Here is a 14,205-nt window from a genome sequence, read left to right on the forward strand (position 1 = left end):
TTCAGAGACTTTCTCTTCAAGCTCAATTTTCCTCCCACTGCCTTTATCAAGGATAAACTGGTTTTCCAAAAAGATGGCGTGATGGCTCACAAACACATGCCCTCCCCTCAATGGAAAATCTCGTTCTACTTCCAAGTAAATAGGTTGGACGGACTTATCATCATGTTTCTGAGACGTAAAAATTGTATCCTAATGACTCTTTAGGATACCTATAAAATGAGCACTTATGGTCCTAGCCTCTAGCTTGTCCGCCTGTAGTCTTTTGACGTGGGCCGGACATCCCCAAATCTTGAGATGACCAAGACTTGGTTTCTTACCATGTCATATCTCATACGGTGTGGTAGGAACGGATTTAGAGGGAACCCTATTCAGCAGATATACTGCAGTAAGTAAGGCATCTCCCCAAAGAAACATAGGTAAATCAGTGAAGCTCATCATGGACCGGACCATATCCAATAGAGTCCGATTTCTCCTCTCTGACACCCTATTGAGTTGAGGTGTACCCGGAGGTGTCCACTGTGAGACTATGCCGTTGTCCTTGAGATAGTTCCGAAATTCTCCACTAAGGTATTCTCCTCCTCGATCTGATCGAAGAGCCTTAAGAGGTTTTCCAGTTTGTTTTTCTACTTCATTTCTGAACTCTTTGAACTTTTCAAAAGATTCAGATTTGTGTCTCATAAGATACACATACCCATACCGTGAATAATCATCGATAAAGGTAATGAAGTACGAATAACGTCCCCTGGCTTGCACATCGAATGGGCCACACACATCTGTATGTACCAGGGTAAGTATTTCAGTGGTCCTCTCCCCATGTCCTACAAAGGGCAATCTAGCCATTTTTCCTTGAAGACAGGACTTGCAAACTGGATATGACTCGGAAGTCAACGAGCCGAGAAGCCCATCTTTATCCATTTTGTTCATTCTGTCCTCTCCAATATGGCCAAGCCTGAGGTGCCACAAATATTTTTGGTTTATCTCATCCCTGGATCTCTTGGATCCTTTGGCACTCACTTCTTGCTCAGACACATTTACAGATACATCCATATGCAAATGATAGAAACTGCCAATCATAAAACCACGTGCGACTATTTTATTTCTGAAATAAATAGAACAGCAGTCTTTGTCAAATGTAAAAACATGACCTTCCTGTGCTAGACATGAAACAGAAATCAAATTTCTGCTAGCAGCAGGTACATAATAGCAGTCTCTAAGTAATAAACTAAAACCAGACGGTAGTCGCAGATTGTAGGTGCCTACAGCCACAGCAGCAACTTTTGCCCCGTTGCCAACCTGAAGGGTTACCGCACCTTCCGCCAGCCTTCTACTTTCCTTTAGACCCTGCATGGTAGTGCATAAATGAGCATTAGAACCAGAATCTATAACCCAACTAGAAGTAGAAGAAACCGTTAGATTAGTTTCAATTATGAGCAAGTCTATACCTTCTGAAGGTGTGTCAGCTTTCTTGTTCTTCAGGCTTTCGAGGTATGAAGGACAGTTTCTCTTCCAGTGGCCGTCGACATTGCAGTGGAAATATTTTCCTTTGTCATTAGCCTTTTTCTTTTGAACTTCCTTCTTTGGTTTCTTGTCTTTCTTCTGCTTCTTAGCAGGCTTCTTTTTCTTCCAAGTAGACTTTCTCTTGGAACCAGAAGTCAACTCAGCAGCAAGAACATTGCCCCTTGAACCTTTCAAGGCTCCCTCAGCAGTTACCAACATATTTATCAGTTCAGTCTTAGTGCATTCAATCTTATTCATGTGGTAGTTTACTATAAACTGTCCAAATAAATCAGGTAGGGATTGAAGGATCAGATCTACTTGCAATTCCTTGTGCATGTTCATACCGAGCTTCTCAAGCTCCTCTAGGTCCTTGATCATAGTCAGACCGTGATCATGGACAGACTGCCCCTCGCGCATCTTTGCTTTGAAGAGCCTGTTGACCCCCTAATGGATTTTGATGAATACAAAACACTAGAGTATAATTCCCCTTATATTAACAATTTACTTGAGCATTTCAGGTGTTTAACTAAGAATATTGTTAAGAATTGTCAAGGCATGTTCCCATATTTTTCGAGGATTTATTGAAGATTTTTTTGAGATGAAGAAAACGGATCAGGGGCAGCCGAGACGTCTCCGATTTGTTCCAGAGACGTCTCTGGCACGTAGAGGAGAAACTGGCATGTCTGGAGACATCCCCGGCACCTGCCGAGGTGTCTCGCAGGGTCGGAGTCGACTCCCGGCTTTCTGGAGTCGACTCTCTCAGAGACGGTAGAAAGGCCGATTTCAGGGGATGCGCGCGAGTCGTCTCCGAAGGACGCGGAGTCGACTCTCTCAGGGATTCCAGAGGACTTGTTTTTTCGTTGAGAAAACGTCGGAGTCGTCCCCGACGTCACGGAGTCGTCCCCACGCATAAAGCACAAACATCCCGAGACGTCCCCAAAAAGTGCTGAGCCGACTCTCTCAGAAAAACAGAAAAATAAGAAATCGAGCTATTCTTCTTCGGAGTCGTCCCCAGAAAGCGCCGAGTCGACTCCAACATCGTCAAAAGATTTTTTATACAGCCGAGACGTCTCTCGTTCAAGCGGAGACGTCTCCGGAACTCCTGGGACGCGACTGACACACTTTTGCAGGTTTGTTTGAATTTCAAACGGCTATATTTTTGTGTCTAACGGATCTATTGCCATGTAGGAGTATAAAAAGGAGCTTTTAAGTGGCTTTAAAATAACTTCTCACCAACCAAACATAAGATTATTCAAGAGAGAAGAAAGAGAAACAGGTTCAAGGGAGTTGGTGCTTTCAAGAGGAGAAATCAAGTGCATTTAAGTCTTCTTCATCTGATTTCGTGCTCATCTACTCACTCCCACTCGGCAGTCAAAGCTCGCATTCAAGCCAACGTCATCCACATCGGAAGAACCACCATCACCCACGCTTTTAACGGCAAAGAGGGTTCTTCCGGTTTTGTTGTTCTTTATTGTTCTATTTGCTTTCATAAGAGCTTTTAAATCCTTGTAAAATCTTGAATATTGTGCTTGTTCCAGTCAAGGGACTTGGAACAAGGGATAGGCGTCCCAAGCCTAGGTTAAATTGGGGGATTGTAGGGTTCGTTGTTAGTCCGGGGTAAAACAACGAGTTGGGTAGTTCACTCGAAAAACTACCGGACTGTAATCGCTGATTATAGTGGAAAATTCCCAAAGGTGTTTGGGGAGTGGATGTAGGAGCAGTGGAAGCTCCGAACCACTATAAACCTTTGCGTTTGCGATTGACTGTGTTTACAACTTTAATTTTACTTTTGCACATACACTTGTGTGTTTTGTTTAATTAGACAAAAAGTTTTAAAACACCCAATTCACCCCACCTCTTGGGTGACCATCTCTGGGCAACAAGTGGTATCAGAGCAGGTGCTCTGTGTATTCTTGAAGACCTAACTGTCTTTGTCAAAGATCAAGATGGCAACACCCTTCAACAATGTTCCTGCTGAGGGGCAGGCTACCAATAGACCTCCACTCTTCAATGGGACAAATTATTCCTATTGGAAGACTAGAATGAGAATTTTTATTCAAGCACAAGATTATGCCTTGTGGAGGGTTATAATCAAAGGACCACACGAACCATCTCATATAGTTAATGGCGTTCAGGTTCCCAAACCTGAGGAGGATTGGGATGAGAATGATAGTAAGATGGTTCAACTCAATGCTAGAGCCATGAATTCATTGTTTTGTGCTCTAGATGTAAATGAGTTTAATAGAGTCTCCACCTGTAGTTCCGCCAAGGAAATATGGGATAGGCTTGAAGTTACCCACGAGGGTACTAATCAAGTCAAAGAGTCTAAAATGAACATTCTAGTTCACAAATATGAGTTATTTAAGATGGAACCCAACGAAACTATTTCATGCATGTTCACACGCTTCACTGATATAATAAATGGTCTAAAAAATTTGGGTAAATCTTATACTAACTCAGAACTTGTGAGGAAAATTCTCAGGTCCCTGCCAAAAGTTTGGGAAGCGAAGGTCACGGCGATCGTAGAAGCCAAAGACCTTAACACCTTGGCACTTGAAGAACTATTGGGCTCATTGATGACGCATGAGCTCACAATGAAGCAACATGAAGAAGATGTGCCAAAGAAGAAGACAATCGCCCTCAAGGCTACTTCAAGTGTTTGTGAAGAAGAAAGCAGTGAAAGTGAAGAAGAAAGTGAAGATGAAGACTTGGGCTTAATAGTAAGAAAGTTCAAAAAATTCATAAGAAGAAAGAAGACCTTCCCAAGAAAGAAGTTTGGAGGGAGAAATGATTGGAAAAAGGAAAAAGAAAAAGAAAGAGACCCAATCATATGTTATGATTGCAAGAGACCGGGATACATCCGCTCCGAATGCCCTCAACAGAAGAAGCACTATGGAAAGAAGAAGAAGAAGGCGTTGAAAGTGACTTGGGATGATAGTGACACATCCTCCTCCGAGGAAGATAAGGAAGAGACCGCCAACTTGTGTTTCATGGCATTCGACGACGATGAGGTATGTCAAAGCTCAACTACAAATTTTACTTTAGAAGAATTATATGAAGCTTTCCAAGAACTCATGAATGATTGTAGTATGTTAGGAGTAAAAAATAAAGAACTAAAGGCCTCCAATCAAAGACTAAAGGATGATATTAAAAACCTATTGATTGAAAAGGAGAGCTATGAAAATGATAGCATCATTGACCTAAAGGATAAAAATTCAAAACTTAGCATTGAAAATGAAACGGCAAAAACACTCATTAAGAAATTAAATCTAAAAGTCAAATTCCTACTCAACAGTAATACTTCACTTGGACAAAATGTTGAGTCCCTTAAAAATGATAAGGAAGAAATAGCTAAAGAAAATTTGGACCTTAAAGATGAGCTACACAAGTATAAACCAATTGTGGAGAAATTTACACATAGCTCGGAAAAATTAAATCTTATTCTATCCAATCAAAGAGCTGTTTTTAATAAAGCCGGATTAGGATACAAAACTAGCAAACAACAAAAATATCTAAAGAACTTTTTTGTAAAAGCAAAAGATGTCAAAACTGAAAAACCTACATGCTTTTATTGTGGGAAAAGTGGACATAAAGCTTATTCTTGCATTCAAAGAAAGATTCAAACTAATAAGAACACACTTGTAAAGGGTAAAAACACAACCAAAATGTGGGTGCCTAAGGGAACCAACTACACTAACCAAGAAGGACCCAAGAAAACTTGGGTACCTAAGAGCTTCACATGATTATTTTGCAGGTATGCCTTGCAGCCGGGAGTAAAAAGAGAATGTGGTATCTTGATAGTGGTTGCTCAAGGCATATGACCGGTGACAAGAGCCTTTTCGTCACCTTGAAATCAAAAGAAGGAGGAGTAGTCACATTTGGAGACAATGCAAAAGGTCAAATCATTGGCGTTGGTAAAATCTCCATATCATCCTCCTCATTTATTGACAATGTATTGTTAGTTAATGGATTAAAACATAATTTATTAAGTATAAGTCAATTTTGTGACAAGGGCTTTAAAGTGTCATTTGAATCTTCCCTATGCATAATTAGTAGTCCAATTGACAATGAGATCATACTTATGGGACATAGGCGTGGAAATGTTTACATGGTAGATCTTGATGATCTCACCATGAAGGATGGCCAATGTCTTGTAGCCATGGATGCCAAGGTCAATGAGACTAGCTGGTTATGGCATCGTAGGTTAGGGCATGCTAGCATGGATTTAATTTCTAAATTGATTACAAAAGATCTAGTCAAAGGACTACCAAAAATAGACTTTGAAAAGAACAAAATTTGTGCTGCATGTCAACTAGGGAAACAAACAAGAAGCTCTTTCAAATCTAAGAACATAGTCTCAACATCAAAACCCTTAGAACTAATTCACATGGATTTATTTGGACCCACTAGAACTGCTAGTCTAGGGGGTAAGAAGTTTGGTCTTGTAATTGTTGATGACTTTTCACGTTTTACATGGGTTTCATTTCTTGCCCACAAAGATGAGTCCTTTCCCGCTTTTATCAAGTTTCATAATAGGATTTCGAATGAACTTAATCTTAAACTAAAAGCAATTAGGAGTGATCATGGTACCGAGTTTGAAAATCAGCATTTTGAAAAATTTTGTGAAGAAAACGGTATCAATCACAATTTTTCGGCCCTTAGGACACCCCAACAAAATGGGGTGGTAGAAAGGAAGAATCGCACACTAGCAGATATGGCTCGTACCATGTTGTGCGAATCGGATCTACCAAAGTATTTTTGGGCTGAAGCAATCAATACTGCCTGCCATATTTTAAACCGTGCTTTAGTTAGATCTATCTTAAAGAAAACACCTTATGAGTTGTTGAAAAATAAGAAGCCCAATATAAGTTATTTTCATGTTTTCGGTTGTCGCTGCTTTATTTTAAACAATGGAAAGGACAATCCAAGGAAGTTTAGTGCTAAATCAGATGAGGGGATCTTCTTAGGTTATTCCTCATCTAGTAGAGCATACAGGGTCTTCAACAAGAGAACTCTCATTGTTGAAGAATCCATTCATGTTGTTTTTGATGAAGCTAATGGAGATTGTTCTAGAAAAGAAGAAGATGATGATGCAGGTATACTTGAAGACAGAATGAAGGAATTCTCCATAGAAGACAAACAACATGAGGATGAAATCAAAGAAGATACGATTCAGCAAGATGAAGAAGATCAACCTCCAGCGAGAAATCAAGATCTTCCTAGGGAATGGAGGTATGCACATGGTCATCCAAGGGATCTAATCCTTGGTGACCCTTCACAAGGGATAAGGACAAGATCCTCTTTAAGAAATACTAGTAATTATCTTGCATTCGTTTCACAGATAGAGCCTAAATCACTAGAAGAAGCCGAAAAAGATGAAAATTGGATAAATGCTATGCAAGAGGAACTAAACCAATTTGAAAGAAATCAAGTTTGGACTCTAATAAAAAGATCCCCTAATGTTTCAATTATAGGCACCAAGTGGGTATATAGAAATAAACTAGATGAAGATGGAATAGTAATAAGAAACAAAGCTAGGCTAGTAGCCAAAGGCTACAATCAGGAGGAAGGCATAGATTTTGATGAAACTTTTGCTCCTGTTGCCAGGTTAGAGGCTATTAGACTACTTTTGGCATATGCATGCTTCATGGATTTCAAACTCTATCAAATGGATGTAAAAAGTGCTTTTTTAAATGGTTATATAATGGAGGAAGTTTATGTAGAACAACCTCCAGATTTTGAAAACCACTTACATCCAGATTATGTTTTTAAATTGCATAAAGCATTGTATGGACTTAAGCAAGCCCCTAGGGCATGGTATGAAAGATTAAGTAATTTCCTAATTGAAAATAAGTTTAAAAGAGGAAATGTAGACAAAACACTCTTCATCAAAAGAAAAGGGAATGACTTATTGCTTGTGCAAATTTATGTGGATGATATAATCTTTGGTGCTACTAATGATAGTCTTTGTCAAGAGTTTGTTAAGCTTATGCAGGGAGAATTTGAAATGAGCATGATGGGTGAGCTAAACTTCTTCCTTAGGCTACAAATAAAACAATCAGAGGAAGGCATCTTCATCAGTCAGTCCAAATACATCAAGGAAATGTTGGAGAAGTTCAAGATGAAGGATGTAAAGGAAATCAGCACACCCATGGGCTCAAGTTGCAAGCTTGACAAAGATGAAAAAGGTAAAAGTGTAGACTGCAAATTGTACAGAGGTATGATAGGGTCTTTACTTTACCTTACTGCTAGTAGACCAGACATATTATTCAGTGTTTGCATGTGTGCTAGATACCAAGCATGTCCTAAGGAATCACACTTGCAAGCTGTTAAAAGAATATTCAAATACCTAGTAGGGACATCTAATGCAGGTTTATGGTATTCTAAACAATCTGATTTAAATTTAATTGCTTATTCCGATGCTGATTTTGCCGGGTGCAAACTCGACAGAAAAAGCACAAGTGGCACCTGTCAATTCTTGGGTGCAAACTTGGTTTCTTGGTTTAGCAAGAAACAGAATTCAGTTGCCTTGTCCACAGCTGAGGCTGAGTACATTGCAGCCGGAAGCTGTTGTGCCCAAGTTCTTTGGATTAAGCAACAACTTGAAGATTTTGGTATCAAAATGGACAACATTCCAATTAGATGTGATAACAAGTGCAATCAATTTAACAAAAAATCCTGTACAACACTCTAAATCAAAACACATAGAGATTAGGCATCACTTTATAAGGGATCATGTGCTGAAAAATGATGTATTGATCGAGTATATATGCACTGAAAATCAATTGGCCGATATCTTTACAAAGCCCCTTTGTAAAGATAGGTTCAACTTTTTAAGGAATGCCTTGTGCTTGTATGATCCTAGCAAGTAGATTGAATTTGTAATGCAAGCATGATTTGATTTCAACACTATAGCTTAAATGATTTAACTTGTCAAGCATATGCAATGCTTTGTAAGCTCTAGAAATACATGTGAATGCTACTCAAACTAATAATACACTTCAAGGTCACATATAGCAAACCTAGTGCCTAATAAGTGGAAACATGAATCTATCAAAGTTAGATGACAAATTGTTTGACTTTCCGGAGGATGGTTACCCTCCCTTGGACTCTTCATAGAGATATTTTCAGAGCCTATTCCATAGGCATTCGAAATTGGTCAAACATTCCTCATTTCAATATTGATAATTCAAAAATCATTGTCAAGCTTTTATAGGATGTATTATTAAGGGGAAGGATCACAAGCAAGCTCACTTTATATTCGCCAAAAGAAATTAAACTGATCATTGAGGTTGAATAAAACAAATTGGGAAAAGATAGGAATCGTTCTGAAATTTTTCAGTGCCGGAGACGTCTCTGGCAAATCACAGAGATGTCCCCCCGGCGAGACGTCTCGCATTAGTCGCGGAGACGTCTCGGGGAAGGAATGAATGTTTTTTTTAAATAGGCCGAAACAGCTCGAGCCGTCCCAAGCTGCTTTCCTTCGTCCCCAACGAAACCCTAAACCCTAGCATCCATCTTTTCTCCACCACAAATCGAACCAAAATCACTCCCCATTTCCCTAGATTTCCGATCAATGGCACCTAAGAAAGCCAGGCGTAGTGGTGGGAGGCGTCCTAGGGTGGCAAACGACGAGGAACGGAGGGAAGAGTCCTCTGCGTCGTCTCCTCTGGTTGCTCCGCCAACCGTGACTCCCTCCTGTGCGAATCGCACAGTGACAACAGGTAGGCACATAGACTTTCATTTTTTAGCGAGTGAGGGGTTCTCTATTGGAGAGAGACTCCGTGCCCAAGGTTGGGAACACCTATGTTCCCTAAACATGTCTACCTATCCCGGCCTAATGAGAGAAATCTTTAGTAATTTGGCCTTAGGGAGCTCGGGGTACACTGGATATGTCCGAGGCACATTGGTAGAAATCAATGAGGACATTTTATCTAGTTTGTTACAAATACCCAAGTACGGTGAGGCTCCGACCTCACATCCCCAAAGGGAGATTGCTTTAAACCTAATTTTAGGTAGAGAGGACTGCGGTCCTCTTGACATAGTTAAGTCCCAAGACCTCAATGCTGAAATGAGATTGCTCTTGAGCATAATTAACAGGGTCTTGTTCCCAAAAATCGGTCGCTTCGACTTCGTTTCGGAGCGAAATTTAGCCATTATGCACCACATCTTGCTAGGGATTCCCCTAAACCTCCCTAGGCTCATGTTGAACTACATCTCAATATGTCATAGGTATTCTAGATTTAGCATACCATATGGGATGGTCTTCACCTTACTCTTCAAGCATTTTAAGGTTCCTATCCCTGAAAATGAGCCAGAGAAACCCTTGAGAAACACTGGTTTCTACAATGAGAGCACACTACATAGGATGGAGTTTCACAAGAAAGACGGATCTTGGGTTAAGGTCTGTAAAAGAAAATCCCAAACTATAGAGCCTGAGATCCATCATCAGGAGCCTGTCCACCTCTCTCCTCCACATAGACCTATGCCCTTTCCTGATGTACCTTCCAGCTCGGCTGGACCATCCACTTCCATGCCTCCTCCTCCAGCTTGTGGATCGATGTTCTTATCAGATGAGCAGATGCACACCCTAGCATCTATGATGTGCCAGCAGATGAGGGAAGAAATGAGATCAGTGATTTCTGCTGAGTTAGCTCCCATCCGCACCTCACATGAAGCACTCTTGGAAGAGTTGAAAGAAATCAAAATTCAAATGGAGGCTATAGGGTCAGAATTAGTTTGTGTGGCAACAAACCAAACTAGAAGATCATGTGAGATACAGGCTGAATTGAAGATCATATCGGATGGTCTTCAAGAGTTGACGAGCCCTGAAGGCAATGTGGGCAGTGTGGCTGCCCAGCTTAGAGGAAGGATTGACAGGGCAACCCATGAGTTTGAAGCATTAGTGACAGCACTCAATCAATCTCAGAAAGACAACTTTAGAAGTCTAATGGATGCAATAAATAGATTTGTAGAGGCTGCTGCTGGGGCTATTGAGCGTGGTCGCCGGTGAGGCACATTTTGTGGACATCTAGGGTTCATCTTTTTGTAAAACCCTAGGCTTATATGAAACTCTTTCTTTTGTATTAGCAATCAATCCTTGTAATGGATTTTTATCCTTGTAATGGCTTCAAATGATTGTAATGCTATATGAATGTCATAACCCTTCTTTTTGAATCTTGGAGTATATTTCTAATTCTGTGATGTGCCATGGAAATGCCATAACATACCTTGAATGTTCAAACTTGACAATGTGCAACCATTTCACTATTTTTCCAACTTGACAATGCATATGAAACAGGGGGAGCACAACTTGTAATAACTACATTTAAAAGGTCTGAAATGAATTCCAAAACAAAGGGAGAGTAGATTTCACCTTCCCAAGTCATTGGATATTGCATGGTAATATGAATGCTGAATTCTAATAGGCATCGTGTTTTAGGCACCTAAGGAAAATTTGTCCCCTTCATTGTTGATGACAAAAAGGAGGAGTAGAACCAATATGGAATGCAAAATGCAAAATTTAAACTCATACTTGAAAGTTTTATTAGAATCAACAAAATGAAAAGATAAAATTGAAGAATATTGGCTTTAAGACAATTGTCCTTCTGGAAAAGAAATGGGGAGTCAAAAGTATTTGGTTTTTAATTGTTGTTAGCATCAATATTTCATTAATTTACACTTTAACTTGATTCAAATCTAAAAGTGATAGATGATATGCCAAAATTGCTCCAAGAGCTACTAAGATCAATACTTATGCATAAGGATAAAACTGACAGTTGACTATATTGAATTATGCATACTGTATCTAGCTCTAACTAAAACACAATACTTGTACATCTGATCAAATACTGTGTATATGTTTAAATTTTAAATTTTGCATATACTCAGTGTTTTGTCATCATCAAAAAGGGGGAGATTGTTGACCCCCTAATGGATTTTGATGAATACAAAACACTAGAGTATAATTCCCCTTATATTAACAATTTACTTGAGCATTTCAGGTGTTTAACTAAGAATATTGTTAAGAATTGTCAAGGCATGTTCCCATATTTTTTGAGGATTTATTGAAGATTTTTTTGAAATGAAGAAAACGGATCAGGGGCAGCCGAGACGTCTCCGGTTTGTTCCAGAGACGTCTCTGGCACGTAGAGGAGAAACTGGCACGTCTGGAGACGTCCCCGGCACCTGCCGAGGCGTCTCGCAGGGTCGGAGTCGACTCCCGGCTTTCCGGAGTCGACTCTCTCAGAGACGGCAGAAAGGCCGATTTCAGGGGATGCGCGCGAGTCGTCTCCGAAGGACGCGGAGTCGACTCTCTCAGGGATTCCAGAGGATTTGTTTTTTCGTTGAGAAAACGTCGGAGTCGTCCCCGACTGTCGCGGAGTCGTCCCCACGCATAAAGCACAAACATCCCGAGACGTCCCCAAAAAGCGCCGAGCCGACTCTCTCAGAAAAACAGAAAAACAAGAAATCGAGCTGTTCTTCTTCGGAGTCGTCCCCAGAAAGCGCCGAGTCGACTCCAACATCGTCAAAAGATTTTTTATACAGCCGAGACGTCTCTCGTTCAAGCGGAGACGTCTCCGGAACGCCTGGGACGCAACTGACACACTTTTGCAGGTTTGTTTGAATTTCAAACGGCTATATTTTTGTGTCTAACGGATCTATTGCCATGTAGGAGTATAAAAAGGAGCTTTTAAGTGGCTTTAAAATAACTTCTCACCAACCAAACATAAGATTATTCAAGAGAGAAGAAAGAGAAAGAGGTTCAAGGGAGTTGGTGCTTTCAAGAGGAGAAATCAAGTGCATTTAAGTCTTCTTCATCTGATTTCGTGCTCATCTACTCACTCCCACTCGGCAGTCAAAGCTCACATTCAAGCCAACGTGATCCACATCGGAAGAACCACCATCACCCACGCTTTTAACGGCAAAGAGGGTTCTTTCGGTTTTGTTGTTCTTCATTGTTCTATTTGCTTTCATAAGAGCTTTTAAATCCTTGTAAAACACTTGAATATTGTGCTTGTTCCAGTCAAGGGACTTGGAACAAGGGATAGGCGTCCCAAGCCTAGGTTAAATTGGAGGATTGTAGGGTTCGTTGTTAGCCTGGGGTAAAACAACGAGTTGGGTAGTTCACTCGAAAAACTACCGGACTGTAATCGCTGATTATAGTGGAAAATTCCCAAAGGTGTTTGGGGAGTGGATGTAGGAGCAGTGGAAGCTCCGAACCACTATAAACCTTTGCATTTGCGATTGACTGTGCTTACAACTTTAATTTTACTTTTGCACATACACTTGTGTGTTTTGTTTAATTAGACAAAAAGTTTTAAAACACCCAATTCACCCCCCCTCTTGGGTGACCATCTCTGGGCAACAGAGCCTCTTGGACACTTCAAAACGAGCTGTGCGACTCTGCTCACCATACAACTCTTGCAGGTGTGCTAGTATGTCCCTAGCAGTCTTCATATTCTCATGCTGGCATTGGAGTTCATTGGACATGGATGCCATCATATAGCACTTGACTCTAATGTCATCATCCATCCACTTTTGATGCATCTCACGCTGAACATCAGTAGCACGTGTTGGTAGTGTGGGGATATCTGAATCGAGTATGTAGCCTATTTTTTCACAGTTCAAAACAATTTTGAGGTTTCTAAGCCAGTCCTTGTAATTGGTTCCGGTCAGTCGGTTGGTCTCAAGAATACGGGTCAAAGGATTTGAAGCTGACATTGTATCCGCAGAGAGTAAAGATTCTAGTTAGACTTTTGTACTTGATCCTTAATCTGTTCTAAGATCTTTTAGAACAAATGTACCTCCCACTATTTTCTCGAATCCCTTATACTCCCCTGGTAAGAAAACGGAAATCCTACGCGACTAGGATTTCTAGTAGGTACTGCGGTCTCACCAATCTACATGGCACCTCACCTAACAGTTATTGGTGACACATAGATGGATGAGTGTATAACTCTTGTACAATGCTTCTCAAGCATGTTGCAGTGCAACTTGGTCTCTAAGCCAAAATCTAAAAGAAATGGGGAGTCAAAAGTATTTGGTTTTTAATTGTTGTTAGCATCAATATTTCATTAATTTACACTTTAACTTGATTCAAATCTAAAAGTGATAGATGATATGCCAAAATTGCTCCAAGAGCTACTAAGATCAATACTTATGCATAAGGATAAAACTGACAGTTGACTATATTGAATTATGCATACTGTATCTAGCTCTAACTAAAACACAATACTTGTACATCTGATCAAATACTGTGTATATGTTTAAATTTTAAATTTTGCATATACTCAGTGTTTTGTCATCATCAAAAAGGGGGAGATTGTTGACCCCCTAATGGATTTTGATGAATACAAAACACTAGAGTATAATTCCCCTTATATTAACAATTTACTTGAGCATTTCAGGTGTTTAACTAAGAATATTGTTAAGAATTGTCAAGGCATGTTCCCATATTTTTTGAGGATTTATTGAAGATTTTTTTGAAATGAAGAAAACGGATCAGGGGCAGCCGAGACGTCTCCGGTTTGTTCCAGAGACGTCTCTGGCACGTAGAGGAGAAACTGGCACGTCTGGAGACGTCCCCGGCACCTGCCGAGGCGTCTCGCAGGGTCGGAGTCGACTCCCGGCTTTCCGGAGTCGACTCTCTCAGAGACGGCAGAAAGGCCGATTTCAGGGGATGCGCGCGAGTCGTCTCCGAAGGAC

At 40.5% G+C, this 14,205-nt stretch overlaps 1 protein-coding gene across 2 annotated transcripts in view; it reads right to left on the reverse strand.

Moving 5' to 3' along the window:
* Window positions 1-14,205, reverse strand: part of LOC103697189 (putative glucan 1,3-alpha-glucosidase) — a 100,241-nt gene that overhangs the window by 20,203 nt on the left and 65,833 nt on the right. The window contains exon 15 of one of the 2 annotated variants that reach the window (XM_089927639.1): window positions 1,060-1,341. The exons of the other annotated variant lie outside the window; for it this stretch is intronic. The gene's annotated coding sequence lies outside the window, so the exon portion shown is untranslated. Of the gene's footprint in view, window positions 1-1,059; window positions 1,342-14,205 lie in introns of those variants that run through there. 2 annotated transcript variants of the gene reach the window in all.

This window comes from Phoenix dactylifera, chromosome 15, assembly GCF_051530095.1.
Source record: "Phoenix dactylifera cultivar Ajwa chromosome 15, Ajwa_hap1_PhDact_Kaust_v1.1, whole genome shotgun sequence".
Lineage (NCBI taxonomy): Eukaryota > Viridiplantae > Streptophyta > Magnoliopsida > Arecales > Arecaceae > Phoenix > Phoenix dactylifera.